Here is an 18,003-nt window from a genome sequence, read left to right as displayed (position 1 = left end):
AGGGCGTCTGAGGAGAGGCTCCCACCCAGGCTATGAAAGCACCCTCTTGATGCAGAGAACACTCGTTCCCTTCCCAGAGCCCTGCCTACAATGAATAAAGACTCGTCCTAAAACTGTTATTTAGGTAACTTCAAGGCAGCATGAATGGAGCATTCAAAATGGGAAAGCGAAGCTTGTGCCATAAGGTCCCCGTTTCCAGCGAACACGCGGCCTACCTACTTGTGATTTCTACTAAGTAAATATACACTCTAGCTAAACACTGGTCCCTTACTTGAATAAAGTTTATTTTGCACGGAGTTCTACGTGTAGCCAACAGCCTCCCCCAAGGAGCGCTCTAGGTATGCTATCGGGCCTAGCCTCTTCTGAAACCCTGCAGTGTAAGAGGAAGAACTGTGCTTTGGTTACAGCAGGAACGCAACCGACTTTCTCCTGTAAGGATGGGGTCTTAAGGTATAACTTTGTAGAAGGAATGCGAAGCAGTTTTGGTTTCTCAGTGCTGCTCAGCCTAGGGCAATGAGGCAGATTTGCATGACATGTAGGACGTGAGAGAACACATTTCCTGGAGCTGTTGGAGAGCTGAGGAAATCTAGCTCTTCCAAGGAAGTGTGCTGTGTGTTGCCCTACACTCAGCATACACACAGTGACTGGGAAAGGCTTTCGGGCCTGGAAGTGTCTTAGCAGCCTAGTGAAGCCTCCCGGTACTCGGTGTTCGTGCAGGGAATAGGGTGCCCACGCGAGGTCCTCCGTTTCCTGAAAAGCTCACTAACGTTAAAGAAAGCTGACCTAAAGCTAATGCCTCAAGGACTCTGCTCCAAGCTTCCACAACGGCAGGGCTATTCTAGGCTTTTCCTTGAGGAAAGGACTCACGTCAAGTTTCCTTTTAGCTCTAGAGCGTCTCAGGAGATGCTCCCACCCAGGCTATGAAACCACACTGTTGATGTAGAGAACACTCGTTCCCTTCCCAGAGCCCTGCCTACAGAGACTAGAGACCCGTACTAAAATTGTTATTTAGGTAGCTTCAAGGCAGCATGAATGGAGCATTCAAAATGGGTAAGCAAGGCTTGTGCCCTAAGTTCCCCGTTTCCAGCGAACATGTAGCCTACCACCTTGTGATTTCTACCAAGTAAATATACACTCTAGCTACACACTGTTCCCTTCCTTAAATAAAGTTTATTTGGCACGGAGTTCTGTGTGTAGCCAACCGCCTCCCCCAAGGAGCGCTCTAGGTGTGCTATCGGGCTTAGCCTCTTCTAAAACCCTGCAGTGTAAGAGGAAGAACTGTGCTTTGGTTACAGCAGGAACGCAAGCCGACTTTCTCATGTAAGGATGGAGTCTTAAGATGTGACTTTGTAGAAGGAATGCGAAGCAGTTTTGGTTTCTCAGTGCCGCTCAGCCTACGGCAATGAGGCAGATTTGCATGACATGTAGGACGTGACAGAACACATTTCCTGGAGCTGTTGGAGAGCTGAGGAAATCCAGCTCTTCCAAGGAAGAGTCCAGTGTTTTGGCCTACACTCAAAATACACAGAGTGACTGGGAAAGGTTTCCGGGCTGGATGTTTCTTAGTAGCCCAGTGGAGATTGCCGGTACTCGGTGTTCTTCCAGTGAATAAGGTGCCCACGCGAGGTCCTCGGTGTCTTGAAAAGCTTACTAACCTTAAAAGGAAACAGACCTGGAACTAATGCCTCAAGGACTCTGCTACAAGCTTACACTTCAGCAGGGCTATTCTAGGCTTTACCTTGAGGAAAGGACTAACGTCAAGTTTCCTTTTAGCTCTAGAGCGTCTCAGACGAGGCTCCCACCCAGGCTATGAAAGCACCCTGTTGATATAGAGAACACTCGTTCCCTTCCCAGAGCCCTGCCTACGGAGACTAGAGACCCGTCCTAAAATTGTTATTTAGGTAGCTTCAAGGAAGCTTGAATGGAACATTCAACATTGGTAAGCAAGGCTTGTGCCATAAGTACCCCGTTTCCAGCGAACATGCAGCCTACCTCCTTGTGATTTCTACCAAGTAAATATACACTCGAGCTACACACTGGTCCCTTCCTTGAATAAAGTTTATTTGGCACGGAATTCTGCGTGTAGCCAACCGCCTCCCCCAGGGAGCGCTCTGGGTAGGCTATCGGGCTTAGCTTCTTCTAAAACCCTGGAGTGTAAGAGGAAGAACTGTGCTTTGGTTACAGCAGGAAAGCAAGCCGACTTTCTCCTGTAAGGATGGGGTCTTAAGATTTGACTTTGTAGAAGGAATGTGAAGCACTTTTGGTTTCTCAGTGCCGCTCAGCCTAGGGCAATGAGGGAGATTTGCATGACATAAAGGACTTGAGAGAACACATTTCCTGGAGTTGTTGGAGAGCTGAGGAAATCTAGCTCTTCCAAGGAAGAGTGCAGTGTGTTGCCCTACACACAAAATACACAGAGTGACTGGGAAAGGTTTCCGGGACTGTATGTTTCTTAGTAGCCCAGTGGAGCCTGCCGGTTCTCGGTATTTTTGCAGGGAATAAGGTGCCCACGCGAGATCCTCGGTGTCTTGAAAAGCTTACTAACCTTAAAAGGAAACAGACCTGAAACTAATGCTTCAAGGACTCTGCTCCAAGCTTCCACTTCGGCAGGGCTATTCAAGGCTTTACCTTGAGGAAAGGACTCACGTCAAGTTTCCTTTTAGCTCTAGAGCGTCTCAGGAGAGGCTTCCACCCAGGCTATGAAAGCACCCTGTTGATGTAGAGAGCACTCTTTCCCTTCCCAGAGCCCTGCCTACAATGACTAAAGACTCGTCCTAAAACTGTTATTTAGGTAACTTCAAGGCAGCATGAATGGAGCATTCAAAATGGGAAAGCAAGGCTTGTGCCATAAGGTCCCCGTTTCCAGCGAACACGCGGCCTACCTCCTTGTGCTTTCTACCAAGTAAATATACACTCTAGTTAAACACTGGTCCCTTCCTTGAATAAAGTTTATTTGGCACGGAGTTCTGGGTGTAGGCCACAGCCTTCCCCAAGGAGCGCTCTATGTAGGCTATCGGGCTTAGCTTCTTCTAAAATCCTGCAGTGTAAGAGGAAGAACTGTGCTTTGGTTACAGCAGGAATGCAAGCCGACTTTCTCCTGTAAGGATGGGGTCTTAAGGTATGATTTTTAGAACGAATGCGAAGCAGTTTTGGTTTCTCAGTGCCGCTAAGCCTATGGCAATGAGGCAGAATTGCATGACATGTAGGACATTAGAGAACACATTTCCTGGAGCTGTTGGAGTTCTGAGGAAATCTAGGTCTCCCAAGGAATAGTGTAGAGTGTTGGCCCACACACACAATACGCAGAGTGACTGGGAAAGGTTTCTGGGCCTGGATGTTTCTTAGTAGCCCAGTGGAGCCTGCCGGTACTCGGTGGTCTTGCAGGAAATAGGGTGCCCATGCGAGGTCTTCGATGTGTTGAAAAGCTTACTAACCTTTAAAGAAAACAGACCTGAAAATAATGCCTTAAGGAAACTACTCCAAACTTAGCTTCGGCTGGGCTATTCAAGGCTTTACCTTGAGGAAAGGACTCACGTCAAGTTTCCTGTTATCTCTCGAGCGTCTCAGGAGAGGCTCCCACCCAGGCTATGAAACCACCCTGTTGATGTAGAGAACACTCGTTCCCTTCCCAGAGCCAGGCCTACAGAGACTAGAGACCAGTCCTAAAATTGTTATTTAGGTAGCTTCAAGGCAGCTTGAATGGAGCATACAAAATGGGAAAGCAAGGCTTGTGCCATAAGTTCCCCGTTTCCAGCGAACATGTCGCCTACCACCTTGTGATTTCTACCAGTAAATATACACTGTAGCTACACACTGGTCCCTTCCTTGAATAAAGTTTCTTTGGCACGGAATTCTGCGTGTAGCCAACCGCCTCCCCCAGTGAGCGCTCTGGGTAGGCTATCGGGCTTAGCTTCTTCTAAAACCCTGGAGTGTAAGAGAAAGAACTGTGCTTTGGTTACAGCAGGAACGAAAGCCGACTTTCTCCTGTAAGGATGGGGTCTTAAGGTATGACTTTGTAGAAGGAATGCGAAGCAGTTTTGTTTTCTCAGTGCCGCTCAGCCTAAGGCAATGAGGCAGATTTGCATGACATGTAGGACGTGAGAGAGCACATTTCCTGGAGCTGTTGGAGAGCTGAGGAAACCTAGCTCTTCCAAGGAAGAGTGCAGTGTGTTGGCCTACACACAAAATACACAGAGTGACTGGGAAAGGTTTACGGGCCTGGATGTTTCTTAGTAGCCCAGTGGAGCCTGCCGTTATATGTTGGTCTTGCAGGGAATAAGGTGCCCACGCGAGTTCTCGGTGTCTGGAAAAGCTTACTAACCTTAACAGGAAACAGACCTGAAACTAATGCCTCAAGGACTCCGCTCCAAGCTTCCACTTCGGCAGGGCTATTCTAGGCTTTACCTTGAGGAAAGGACTCACGTCAAGTTTCCTTTTAGCTGTAGAGCGTCTGAGGAGAGGCTCCCAGCCAGGCTATGAAAGCACCCTGTTGATGTAGAGAACACTCGTTCCCTTCCCAGAGCGCTGCCTAAAGAGACTAGAGACCCGTCCTAAAATTGTTTTTTAGGTAGCTTCAAGGCAGCTTGAATGGAGCATTCAAAATGGGTAAGCAAGGCTTGTGCCATAAGGTCCCTGTTTCCAGCGAACATGCGGCCTACCTCCTTGTGATTTCTACCAAGTAAATATATACCCTAGGTACACACTGGTCCCTTCTTTGAATAAAGTTTATTAGGCATGGAGTTCTGCGTGTAGCTAACCGCCTCCCCCAAGGAGCGCTTTAGGTGGGCTATCGGGCTTAGCTTTTCTAAAACCATGAAGTGTAAGAGGAAGAACTGTGCTTTGGTTACAGCAGGAACGCAAGCCGACTTTCTCTTGAAAGGATGCGGTCTTAAGGTATGACTTTTTAGAAGGAATGTGAAGCAGTTTTTGTTTCTCAGTGCTGCTCAGCCTAGGGCAATGGGGGAGATTTGCATGACATATAGGACTTGAGAGAACACATTTCTTGGAGTTGTTGGAGAGCTGAGGAAATCTAGCTCTTCCAAGGAAGAGTGCAGTGTGTTGGCCTACACACAAAATACACAGAGTGACTGGGAAAGGTTTCCGGGCCTGAATGTTTCTTAGTAGCCCAGTGGAGCCTGCCGGTACTCTGAGGTCTTGCAGGGAATAAGGTGCCCACGAGAGTTCCTCGGTGTCTTGAAAAGCTTACTAACCTTAAAAGGAAACAGAACTGAAACTAATGCCTCAAGGACTCCGCTCCAAGCTTCCACTTGGGCAGGGCTATTCTAGGCTTTACCTTGAGGAAAGGACTCACGTCAAGTTTCCTTTTAGCTCTAGAGCGTCTCAGGAGAGGCTCCCACCCAGGCTATGAAAGCACCCAGTTGATGTAGAGAACACTCGTTCCCTTCCCAGAGCCCTGCCTACAGAGACTAGAGACCCGTCCTAAAATTGTTATTTAGGTAGCTTCAAGGCAGCATGAATGGAGCATTTAAAATGGGTAAGCAAGGCTTGTGCCATAACGTGCCCGTTTCCAGCGAAAACGCAGCCTACCTCCTTGTAATTTCTACCAAGTAAATATACAATCTAGTTACACACTGGTCCCTTCCTTGAATAAAATTATTTGGCACGGAGTTCTGCGTGTAGCCAACTGCCTCCCCCAAGGAGGGCTCTAGGTAGGCTATAGGGCTTAGTTTCTTCTAAAACCCTGCAGTGTAAGAGGAATAAATGTGCTTTGGTTATAGCAGGAACGCAAGCCGATTTTTTCCTGTAAGGATGTGGACTTAAGGTATGACTTTGTAGAAGGAATGCGAAGCAGTTTTGCTTTCTCAGTGGCGCTCAGCCTAGGGCAATGAGGCAGATTTGCATGAAATATAGGACGTGAGAAAACACATTTCCTGGAGCTGTTGCAGAGCTGAGGAAATCTACCTCTTCCAAGGAAGAGTGCAGTGTATTGGTGTACACACAAAATACACAGAGTGACTGGGACAGATTAACGGGCGTGGATATTTTTTAGTAGCCAACTGGAGCCGGTCGGTACTTGGTGTTCTTACAGGGTATAGGGTGCCCACGCGAGGTCCTCGGTGTCTTGAAAAGCTAACTAACCTTAAAAGAAAACAGACCTGACCTAATGCCTCAAGGAAACTGTTCGAAAATTAGCTTCGGCAAGTCTATTCAAGGATTTACCTTGAGGAAAGGACTCACATTAAGTTTCCATTTGCCTACAGAGCGTCTCAGGAGAGGCTCCCACACAGGCTATGAAAGCACCCTGTTGATGTAGAAAACAATCGTGTCTTTCCCATATCCCTGCCTACAGTGACTAGAGACCCGTCCTAAAACTGTTATTTAGGTAGCTTCAAGGCAGCATGAATGGAGCTTTCAAAATGTGTAAGCAAGGCTTGTGCCATAAGGTCCCCGTTTCCAGCGAACAAGCAGCCTACCTACTTGTGATTTCTACCTAGTAAATATACACTCTAGCTACACACTGATCCCTTCCTTGAATAAAGTTTATTTGCACGAGTTCTGCGTGTAGCCAACCACCTCCCCCAAGGAGTGCTCTAGGTATGCTCTCGGGCTTAGCCTCTTCTAAAACCCTGCAGTGTAAGAAGAAGAAATGTGCTTTGGTTCCAGCAGGAACGCAAGCCGACTTTCTCCTGTAAGGATGGGTTCTTAAGGTATGAATCTGTAGAAGGATTACGAAGCAGTTTTGGTTTCTCAGTTCCGCTCAGCCTAGAGCAATGAGGCAAATTTGCATGACATGTAGGACGGGAGAGAACACATTTCCTGGAGCTGTTGGAGTGCTGAGGAAACCTAACTCTCCCAAGGAAGAGTGCAGTGTGTTTCCCTACACTCAAAATAAAAAGAGTGACTGGGAAAGGTTTAAGTGCCTGGATGTTTCTTAGCAGCCCAGTGGGGCCTGCCGGTACTCGCTCTTCTTGCAGGGAATAGGGTGCCCACGCGAGTTCCTCGGTGTCTTCAAAAGTTTACTAACCTTCAAAGAAAACAGACCTGAAAGTAATTCCTCAAGGAAACTGCTCGAAACTTAGCTTCGGCAGGGCTATTCAAGGATTTACCTTGAGGAAAGGACTCACATCAATTTCCTTTTACCTCTAGAGCGTCTCAGGAGAGGCTCCCACACAGGCTATGAAAGCACCCTGTTGATATAGAAAACACTCGTTCCCTTCCCAGAGCCCTGCCTACAGTGACTAGAGACCCGTCCTAAAACTGTTATTTAGGTAGCTTCAAGGCAGGATGAAAGGAGCATTCAAAATGGGTAAGCTACGCTTGTGCCATAAGGTCCCCGTTTCCAGCGAACACGCAGCCTACCTTCTTATGATTTCTACTAAGAAAATATACACTCTAGCTACACACTGGTCCCTTCCGTGAATAAAGTTTATTTGGCACGGGGTTCTGCGTGTAGCCAACCGCCTCCCCAAGGAGTGCTCTAGGTATGCTGTCGGGCTTAGCCTCCTCTAAAACCCTGCAGTGTAAGTGGAAAAACTGTGCTTTGGTTACAGGAGGAACGCAAGCCGACTTTCTCCTTTAAGGATCGGGTCTTAAGGTATGACTTTGTAGCGGTAATGCGAAGCAATTTTGGTTTCTCAGTGCCGCGCAGCCTAGGGCAATGAGGCAGATTTGCATGACATGTAGGACGTGAGAGAACACATTTCCTGGAGCTGTTGGAGAGCTGAGGAAATCTAACTCTTCCAAGGAAGAGTGCAGTATGTGGGTGTACACACAAAATACACAGAGTGACTGGGAAAGGTTTCCGGGCCAGGAGTTTCTTAGTACCCAGTGGAGCCTGCCGGTACTCGGTGTTCTTGCAGGGATTAGGGTGCCCACGCGAGGTCCTCGGTGTCTTGAAAAGCTTACTACCCTTAAAAGAAAACAGACCTGAAACTAATGCCTCAAGGAAACTACTCCAAACTTAGCTTCGGCAGGGCTATTCAAGGCTTTACCTTGAGGAACGGACTCACCTCACGTTTTCTTTTTGCTCTAGAGCGTCTCAGCAGAGTCTCCCACCCAGACTATGAAAGCACCCTGTTGATGTAGAGGACACTCGTTCCCTTCCCAGAGCCCTGCCTACAGTGACTAGAGACCCTTCCTAAAACAGTTATTTAGGTACCTTCAAGGCAGCATGAATGGAGCATTCAAAATGGGTAAGCAAGGCTTGTGCCATAAGGTCCCCGTTTCCAGCGAACACGCAGCCTACCTCCTTGTGATTTCTACCAAGTAAATATACACTCTAACTACACACTGGTCCCTTCCTTGAATAAAGTTTATTTGGCACCGTATTCTGCGTGTAGCCAACCGCCTCCCCCAAGGAGTGCTCTAGGTAGGGTATAGGGCTTATCTTCTTCTATAAGCCTGCAGTGTAAGAGGAAGAAATGTGCCTTGTTTAGAGCAGGAATGCAAGTCGACTTTCTCCTGGAAGGATGGGGTCTTAAGGTATGACTTTCTGGAAGGAATGCGAAGCAGTTTTGGTTTCTCCGTGCCGCTCAGCCTAGGGCAATGAGGCAGATTTGCATGACATGTACGACGGGAGAGAACACATTTCATGGAGCTGTTGGAGTGCTGAGGAAATCTAGCTCTCCCAAGGAAGAGTGCAGTGTGTTGCCCTACACTCAGCATAAACAGAGTGACTGGGAAAGTTTTACGGGCTTGGATGTTTCTTTGTAGACCAGTGGAGCCTGCCGGTACTCCATGTTCTTGCAGGGATTAGGGTGCCCTTGTGAAGTCCTCTGTGTCTTGAAAAGTTAACTACCTTAAAAGAAAACAGACCTGTAGTAATGCCTCAAGGAAACTGCTACAAACTTAACTTCGGGAGGCTATTCAAGATTTACCTTGGTGAAACGACTCACGTCAAGTTTCCTTTTAGCTCTAGAGCGTCTCAGGAGAAGCACCCACCCAGGGTATGAAAGCACCCTGTTGATGTAGAGAACACTCGTTCCCTTCCAGAGCCCTGCCTACAGTGACTAGAGACCCGTCCTAAAACTGTTATTTAGGTAGCTTTAAGGCAGCATGAATGGAGCATTCAAAATGGTTAAGAAAGGCTTGTGCCATAACGTCCGCGTTTCCAGCGAACACGCAGCCTACCTCCTTGTGATTTCTACCAAGTAAATATACAGTCTAGCTACACACTGTTCCCTTCCTTGAATAAAGTTTATTTGGAACGTGTTCTGCGTGTAGCCAACCGCCTCCCCCAAGGAGTGCTATAGGTAGGCTATAGGGCTTAGCTTCTTCCAAATCCCTGCAGTGTAAGAGGAAGAAATGTGCTTTGGTTACAGCAGGAACGCAAGCCGACTTTCTCCTGTAAGGATGGGGTCTTAAGGTATGACTTTCTGGAAGGAATGCGAAGCCGTTTTGGTTTCTCAGTGCCGCTCATCCTAGGGCAATGAGGCAGATTTGCCTGTCATGTAGGACGGGAGAGAACACATTTCCTGGAGCTGTTGGAGTGCTGAGGAAGTCTAGCTCTCCTTAGGAAGAGTGCAGTGTGTTGCCCTACACACAAAATACACAGAGTGAGTGGGAAAGGTCTCCGGGCCTGGATGTTTTTTTGCAGCCCAGTGGGGCCTGCCGCTACTCGCTCTTCTTGCAGGGAATAGGGTGCCCACGCGAGGTCCTCGGTGTCTTGAAAAGCTTACTAACCTTAAAAGAAAACAGACCTGAAGCTAGTGACTCAAGGAAACTGCTCCAAACTTAGCTTCGGCAGGCCTATTCAAGGCTTTACCTTGAGGAAAGGACTCACGTCAATGTTTCCTCTAAGCTCTAGAGCGTCTCAGGAGAAGCTCCCACCCAGGCTATGAAAACACCGTGTTGATCTAGAGAACACTCGTTCCCTTCCCAGAGCCCTGCCTAAAGTGACGAAAGACCCGTCCTAAAACTGTTATTTACGTAGCTTCAAGGCAGCATGAATGGAGCTTTCAAAATGGAAAAGCAAGGCTTGTGCCATCAGGTCCCCGTTTCCAGCGAAAACCCAGCCTACCTCCTTGTGATTTCTACCAAGTAAATATATACTCTAGCTACACACTGGTCCCTTCCTTGAATAAAGTTTATTTGGCACGTAGTTCTGCGTGTAGCCAACCGCCTCCCCTAAGGAGCGCTGTAGGTAGGCTATCGGGCTTAGTCTCTTCTAAAACCCTGCATGGTAAGAGGAAGAACTGTGCTTTGGTTACAGCAGGGACGCAAGCCGACTTTCTTCTGTAAGGATGGCGACTTAAGGTCTGACTTTGTAGAAGGAATGCGAAGCAGTTTTGCTTTCTCAGTGCTGCTCAGCCTAGGGCAATGAGGCAGATTTGCATGACATGTACGACGAGAGAGAACACATTTCCTGGAGCTGTTGAGATCTGAGGAAATCTAGCTCTTCCAAGGAAGAGTGCAGTGTGTTGCCCTAAACTCATCATACACAGAGTGACTGGGAAAAGTGTCCGGGCCAGGAAGTGTGTTAGCAGCCTACTGGAGCCTGCGGGTACTCGGTGTTCGTTCACGAAATAGGGTGCCCATGCGAGGTCCGCCGTTTCCCGAAAAGCTTACTAACCTTAAAAGAAAAACAGACCTGAAACTAATGCCTCAAGGAAATTGCTCCAAACTTAGCTTCGGAGGGGTATTCAAGGCTTTACCTTGAGGAAAGGACTCACGTCAAGTTTCCTTTTATCTCTAGAGCGTCTCAGGAGACGCTCCCACCCATGCTATGAAAGCACCCTGTTGAAGTAGAGAACACTCGTTCCCTTCCCAGAGCCCTGCCTACAGTGACTAGACACCCGTCCTAAAACTGTTATTTAGGTAGCTTCAAGGCAGCATGAATGGAGCATTCAAAATGGGTAAGCAAGGCTTATGCCATAAGGTCCCCGTTTCCAGCGAACACGCAGCCTACTTCCTTGTGATTTCTACCAATTAAATATACACTCTAGCTACACACTAGTCCCTTCCTTGAATAAAGTTTATCTGGCACGGAGTTCTGCGTGTAGCCAACCGCCTCCCCCAAGGAGTGCTCTAGGTATGCTATAGGGCTTAGCTTCTTCTAAAACCCTGCAGTGTAAGAGGAAGAAATGTGCTTTGTTTACAGCAGGAACGCAAGCCTACTTTTTCCTGTAAGGATGGGGTCTTAAGGTATGACTTTCTGGAAGGAATGCGAAGCAGTTTTGGTTTCTCAGTGCCGCTCAGCCTAGGGCAATGAGGCAGATTTGCATGACATGTAGGACGTGAGAGAACACATTTCCTAGAGCTGTTGGAATGCTGAGGAAATCTAGCTCTCCCAACTAAGAGTTCAGTGTGTTGCCCTACACACAAAATACACAGGGTGACTGCGAAATTTTACGGGCCTGGATGTTTCTTAGTAGCCCAGTGGAGCCTGACGGTACTCGGTGTTCTTGCAGGGATTAGGCTGCCCTTACGAGGTCCACGTGTCTTGAAAAGCTAACTACCTTAAAAGAAAAGAGACCTGAATTAATGCCTCAAGGAAACTGCTCGAAACTTAGCTTCGGAAGGGGTATTCAAGGCTTTACCTTGATGAAAGGACTCCGGTCAATTTTCCTTTTAGCTCTAGAGCGTCTCAGGAGAAGCTCTCACCCAGGCTATGAAAGCACCCTGTTGATGTAGAGAACACTCGTTCCCTTCCCAGAGCCCTGCCTACTGTGACTAGAGACCCGTCCTAAAACTGTTATTTTGGTAGCTTCAAGGCATCACGTATGGAGCATTCAAAATGAGAAAGCAAGTCTTGTGCCGTAAGGTCCCCTTTTGCAGCGAACACGCAGCCTACCTCCTTGTCATTTCTACCAGGTAAATATAAACTCTAGCTACACACTGGTCCCTTTCTTGAATAAAGTTTATTTGGCACGGAATTCTGCGTGTAGCCAACCGTCTCCCCCAAGGAGCGCTCTAGGTAGGGTATCGGGCTTAGGCTCTTCTAAAACCCTGCAGTGTCAGAGGAAGAACTGTGATTTGGTTACAGCAAGAAAGCAAGCCGACTTTCTCCTGTAAGGATGGGGCTTTAGGTCTGACTTTGTAGAAGGAATGCGAAGCAGTTTTGGTTTCTCAGTGCCGCTCAGCCTAGGGCAATGAAGCAGATTTGCATGACATGTAGGACGGGAGAGAACACATTTCCTGAAGGTGTTGGAGAGCTGAGGAAATCTAGCTCTCCCAAGGAAGAGTGCAGTGTGTTGCCCTACACTCAGCATACACAGAGTGACTGGGAAATGTTTACGTGCTTGGATGTTTCTTAGTAACACAGTTTAGCCTGCCGGTACTCAGTGTTCTTGCTGGATAAAGGGAGCCCACGCAAGGTATTCGCTGTCTTGAAAACCTTATTAACCTTAAAAGAAAACAGACCTGAAACTAATGCCTCAAGGAAACTGCTCCAAGCTTAGCTTCGGCAGGGCTATTCAAGGCTTTACCTTGAGGAAAGGACTCAGGTCAAGTTTCCTTTTAGATCTAGAGCGTCTCAGGAGGAGCTCCGACCCAGGCTATGAAAGCACTTTGTTGATGTAGAGAACACTTGTTCCCTTCCCAGAGCCCTGTCTACAGTGACTAGAGACCCGTCCCAAACACTGATATTTAGGTAGCTTCAAGGCAGCATCTTTGGAGCTTTCAAAATGGGAAAGCAAGGCTTGTGCCATCAGGTCCCCGTTTCCAGCGAACACGCAGCCTACCTCCTTGTGATTTCTACCAAGTAAATATACACTCTAGCTACACACTGCTCCCCTCCCTGAATAACGTTTTCTTGGCACGGAGATCTGCGTGTAGCCAACTGCCTCTCCTGAGAAACGCTATAGGGACGCTATCAGGGCTTAGCCTCTTCTAAATCCCTGCCGTGTAAGAGGAAGAACTGTGCTTTCGTTACAGCAGGATCGCAAGCCGACTTTCTCCTGTAAGTATGGGGTCTTCAGGTATGACTTTGTAGAAGGATTGCGAAGCAGTTTTGGTTTCTCAGTGCCACTCAGCCTAGGACAATGATGCAGATTTGCATGACATGTAGGACGTGAGAGAACAGATTTCCTGGAGCTGATGGAGTGCAGTGGAAATCTCTCGCTCCCAAAGAAAAGTTCAGAGTGTTGCCCTACACTCCGCATACACAAAGTGACTGGGAATGGCTTCTGGAACTAAAAGTTTGCTAGCAGGCCAGTGGATCCTGCAGGTACTCAGTGTTCTCTCAGGGAATAGGGGCCATCACGAGGGTCCTATGTGTTCTGAAAAGCCTACTCACTTTAAAATAAAATAGAACTGTAACTAATACCTCAAGTAAACTCCTCCATGCTTCCGTTTCAGCAAGGTTATTCAAGGCCTTACCTTGTGGATAGTACTCAGTTCGAGTTTCCCTTTAGCTCTAGAGAATGTCAGGAGGAGCTCCCTCCCAGCCTATGGAAGCACCTTGCTTATTTAGAGAAAACTCGTTTTCTTTCCATAGCCCTGCCTACAGTGACTAGAGGTCATTGGAAAAGAATGTTATTTAGGTAACTTCAAGGCACCTTGAATGGATCTTTCAAAATGGGAAAGCAAGGCTTGTGCCATCACATCCCCGTTTCCAGTGAACACACAGCCTACCTCCCTGTGATTTCTAACAAGTAAAAAGAGATGCTAACTGCACACGGGTCCCTTCCCGAAATCAAATTTTCTTGGCAAGAAGTTCTGCGTGTAGCCTACTGCCTCTCCCAAGGAATGCTCTAGGTATTCTTTCGGGGCTTAGCCGATTTTAAAACCCTGCTGTTTAAGAGGAAGAACTGTGCTTTGGTTACAGCAGGAACGCAAGCTGACTTTCTCCTGTAGGTATGGGGTCTTTAGCTTTGAGTTTGTATAACGAATGCAAGGCAGATTTGGTTGCTCAGTGCAGCACTGCCTAGGGCAAAGAGGCAGATTTGCATGACATGTAGTACGTGTGAAAACAGATTTTCTCGAGCTGTTGGAGTACTGAGGGAATCTAGCTCTCCCAAGGAAGAGTGCAGTGTGTAGCCTTACACTCAGCATACACAGAATGACTGGGAAAGGTTTCCGGGCCTGGATGTTTCTTAGCAGCCCAGTGGAGCCTGCCGGTACTCGGTGTTCTTGCAGGGAATAGGTTGCCCACGCGAGGTCCTCGATGTCTTGAAAAGCGTAATAATGTTAAAAGAAAGGAGACCTGAAACTAATGCCTTAAGGAATCTGCTCGAAGCTTCCGCTTCGGCAGGGCTATTCAAGGCTTTACCTTGAGGAAAGGACTCACGTCCAGTTTCCTTTTAGCTCTAGAGCGTATCAGGAGGAGCTCCCACCCAGGCTATGAGAGCACCCTGTTGATTTAGAGAAAAATCGTTCCCTTCCCAGGACGCTGCCTACAGTGACCAGACACCCGGCCCAAACACTGTTATTTAGGTAGCTTCAAGGAAGCATGAATGGAGCTTTCAAAATGGGAAAGCAAGCCTTGTGCCATCAAGTCCCCATTTCCAGGGAAAACGCAGCCTACCTCCTTGTGATTTCTACCAAGTAAATATACACTCTAGCTACACACTGCTTCCTTCCCTGAATAACGTTTTCTTGGCACGGAGCTCTGCGTGTAGCCAACTGCCCCTCCTGAGAAACGCTCTAGGGACGCTATCAGGGCTTAGCCTCTTCTAAAACCCTGCAGTGTAAGAGGAAGAACTGTGCTTTCGTTACAGCAGGATCGCAAGCCGACTTTCTCCTGTAAGTATGGGGTTTTCAGGTTTGACTTCGTAGAAGGAATGCGAAGCAGTTTTGGTTTTTCAGTCCCGCTCAGCCTAGGGCAATGATGCAGATTTGCATGACATGTAGGATGTGAGAGAACAGATTTCCTGGAGCTGATGGAGTGCAGTGGAAATCTCTCGCTCACAAAGAAGTGTTCAGAGTGTTGCCCTACACTCAGCATACACAAAGTGACTGGGAATGGCTTCTGGAACTAAAAGTTTCTTAGCAGGCCTGTGGAGCCTGCCGGTACTCAGTGTTCTCTCAGGGAATAGGGGCCATCACGAGGGTCCTATGTGTTCTGAAAAGCCTACTCACTTTAAAATAAAATAGAACTGTAACTAATACCTCATGTAAACTCCTCCATGCTTCCGTTTCAGCAAGGTTATTCAAGGCCTTAGCTTCTGGATAGTACTCAGTTCGAGTTTCCCTTTAGCTCTAGAGAATGTCAGGAGGACCTCCCTCCCAGCCTATGGAAGCACCCTGCTTATTTAGAGAAAACTCGTTCTCTTTCCAGAGCCCTGCCTACAGTGACTAGAGGCCAGTGGAAAAGAATTTTATTTAGGTAACTTCAAGGCACCCTGAATGGATCTTTCAAAATGGGAAAGAAAAGCTTGTGCCCTCAGGCCCCCATTTCCAGTGAACACACAGCCTACCTCCTTGTGATTTCTAACAAGTAAAAAGAGACGTTAGCTGTACACGGGTCCCTTCCCTAAATCAAATTTCTTGGTAAGGTGTTCTGCATGTAGCGATATGCCTCTACAAACAAATGCTCTATGTACAATATTGGGCTTTAGCCGCTTCTAAAACACTGCTGTTTAAGAGGAAGAACTCTGCTTTGGTTACAGCAGGTACGCAAGCCGACGTTCTTCTCTAGGTATGGGTATTTAGCTATGAGTTTGTAAAATGAATGCAAGGCAGATTTGTTTGCTCAGGACAGCACTGCGTAGGGCAAAGAGGCAGATTTGCATGACATGTAGTACTAGAGAGAACAGATTTTCTGGAGCTGTTGGAGTGCTGAGGAAATCTAGCTCTCCCAAGGAAGAGTGCAGTGTGTTGCCCTACACTCAGCATACACAGAGTGATTGGGAAATTTTCCGGATATGGATGATTCTTAGCAGCTCAGTGGAGCCTGCCGGTACTCAGTCTTCTTGCAGGGAATAGGTTCCCACGCGAGGTCCTCGATGTCTTAAAAAGCTTACTAACCTTAAAAGAAAACAGACCTGAAACTAATGCCTCAAGGAAACTGCTCAAAGCTTCCGCTTCGGCAGGGCTATTCAAGTCTTTGCCTTGAGGAAAGGACTCAAGTCAAGTTTCCTTTAAGCTCTAGAGCGTCTCAGGAGGAGCTCCCACACAGGCTATAAAAGCACCCTGTTGATTTAGAGAAAACCCGTTCCCTTCCCAGGGCCCTGCCTACAATGACTCGAGACCCGTCCAACACACAGGTACTTAAGTAGCTTCAAGGCAGCATGAAAGGAGCTTTCAAAATGGGAAAGCAAGGCTTGTGCCAACAGGTCCCCGTTTCCAGCGAACACGCAGCCTACCTCCTTGAGATTTCTATCAACCCAATATACACTCTAGCTACACATTGGTCCCTCCCCTTAATAAAGTTTTCTTTGCACAGAGTTCTGCATGTAGCGATCAGCCTCTCCCAAGGAAAGCTGTTGGTACGCTCTCGGGCATTAGCCTCTTTCAAAATCCTGCAGTGAAGAGGAAGAAGTGTGCTTTAGATGCAGCTTTAACGCAAGTCAACATTCGCCTGTCCGTATGGCGTCTTCAGGTTTGAGTTTGTAGAAGTAATGAAATGCAGATTTCGTGTCTCAGTGCAGCTCAGTCTAGGGCAATGAGGCAAATTTGCATCACATGTAGGTCGTGAGAGAACAGATTTCCTGGAGCTGTTGGAGTGCTGAGGAAATCTAGCTCTCCCAAGGAAGAGTGCAGTGTGTTGCCCTACACTCAGCATACACAGAGTGACTGGAAAAGTTTTCTGGGCCTTGAGGTTTCTTAGCAGCCCACTGGAGCCTGCCGGTACTCGGTGTTCTTGCAGGGAATAGGGTGCCCATGCGAGGTCCTCGGTGTCTTGAAAAGCGTACATACGTTAAAAGGAAGCAGACCTGAAACTAATGCCTCAAGAAATCTGCTCCAAGTTTCCGCTTCGGCAGGGCTATTAAAGGCTTTACCTTGAGGAAAGGACTCACGTCAAGTTTCCTTTTAGCTCTAGAGCGTCTCAGGAGGAGCTCCCACCCAGGTTAGGAAAGCACCCTTTTGATTTAGAGAAAAATCGTTCCCTTCCCAGGACGCTGCCTACCGTGACCAGAGACCCATCCCAAACACTGTTATTTAGGTAGCTTCAAGGCAGCATGAATGGAGCTTTCAAAATGGGAAAGCAAGTCTTGTGCCCTAGGTCCCCGTTTCCAGCGAACACGCAGCCTACCTCCTTGTGATTTCTACCAAGTAAATATACACTCTAGCTACACACTGGTCCCTTCCGTGAATAACGTTTCCTTGGCACGGAGTTCTGGGCATAGCCCACTGCCTCTCCCAAGGAATGCTCTAGGTACGCTATCGGGGCTTAGCCTTTTCTAAAACCCTGCAGTGAAAGAGGAAGAACTGTGCTTTGGTTACAGCAGGAACGCAAGCCGACTTTCTCCTGTAACTATGGGGTCTTAAGGTATGACTTTGTAGAAGGAATGCGAAGCAGGTTTGATTTCTCAGTGCCGCTCAGCCTAGGGCAATGAGGCAGATTTCCATGACATGTAGGACGTGAGAGAACAGATTTCCTGGTGCTGTTGGAGTGCTGAGGAAATCTAGCTCTCCCAAGGAAGAGTGCAGTATGTTGCCCTACACTCAGCATACACAGAGTGACTGGGAAAGGTTTCCGGGCCTGTATGTTTCTTAGCAGCCCATTGGAGCCTGCCGGTACTCGGTGTTCTTGCAGGGAATAGGATGCCCACGCGAGGTCCTCCGTGTTTTGAAAAGCGTACTAACGTTAAAAGAATGCAGAACTGCAACTAATTTTTTAAGGAAACTGCTCCACACTTCCACTTCAGCAGGGCTATTCAAGGCTTTGCCTTGAGGAAAGGAGTCACGTCAAGTTTCCATTTAGCTCTAGAGCTTCTCAGGAGGAACTCCCACACAGGCTATAAAAGCACCCTGTTGATTTAGAGAAAACTCGTTCCCTTCCCGGAGCCCTGCCTACAGTGACTCGAGACCTGTCCAAAACACTGGTATTTAGGTAGCTTCAAGGCAGTATCAATGGAGATTTAAAAATGGGAAAGCAAGGCTTGCGCCATCAGGTCCCCGTTTCCGGTGAACACGTAGCCTACCTCCTTGTGATTTCTA

This window comes from Balaenoptera physalus (genome assembly GCF_965194825.1).
Source record: "Balaenoptera physalus genome assembly, chromosome: 17".
Taxonomy (NCBI): Eukaryota; Metazoa; Chordata; class Mammalia; order Artiodactyla; family Balaenopteridae; genus Balaenoptera; species Balaenoptera physalus.
Note: the sequence above shows the minus strand (reverse complement) of the source record.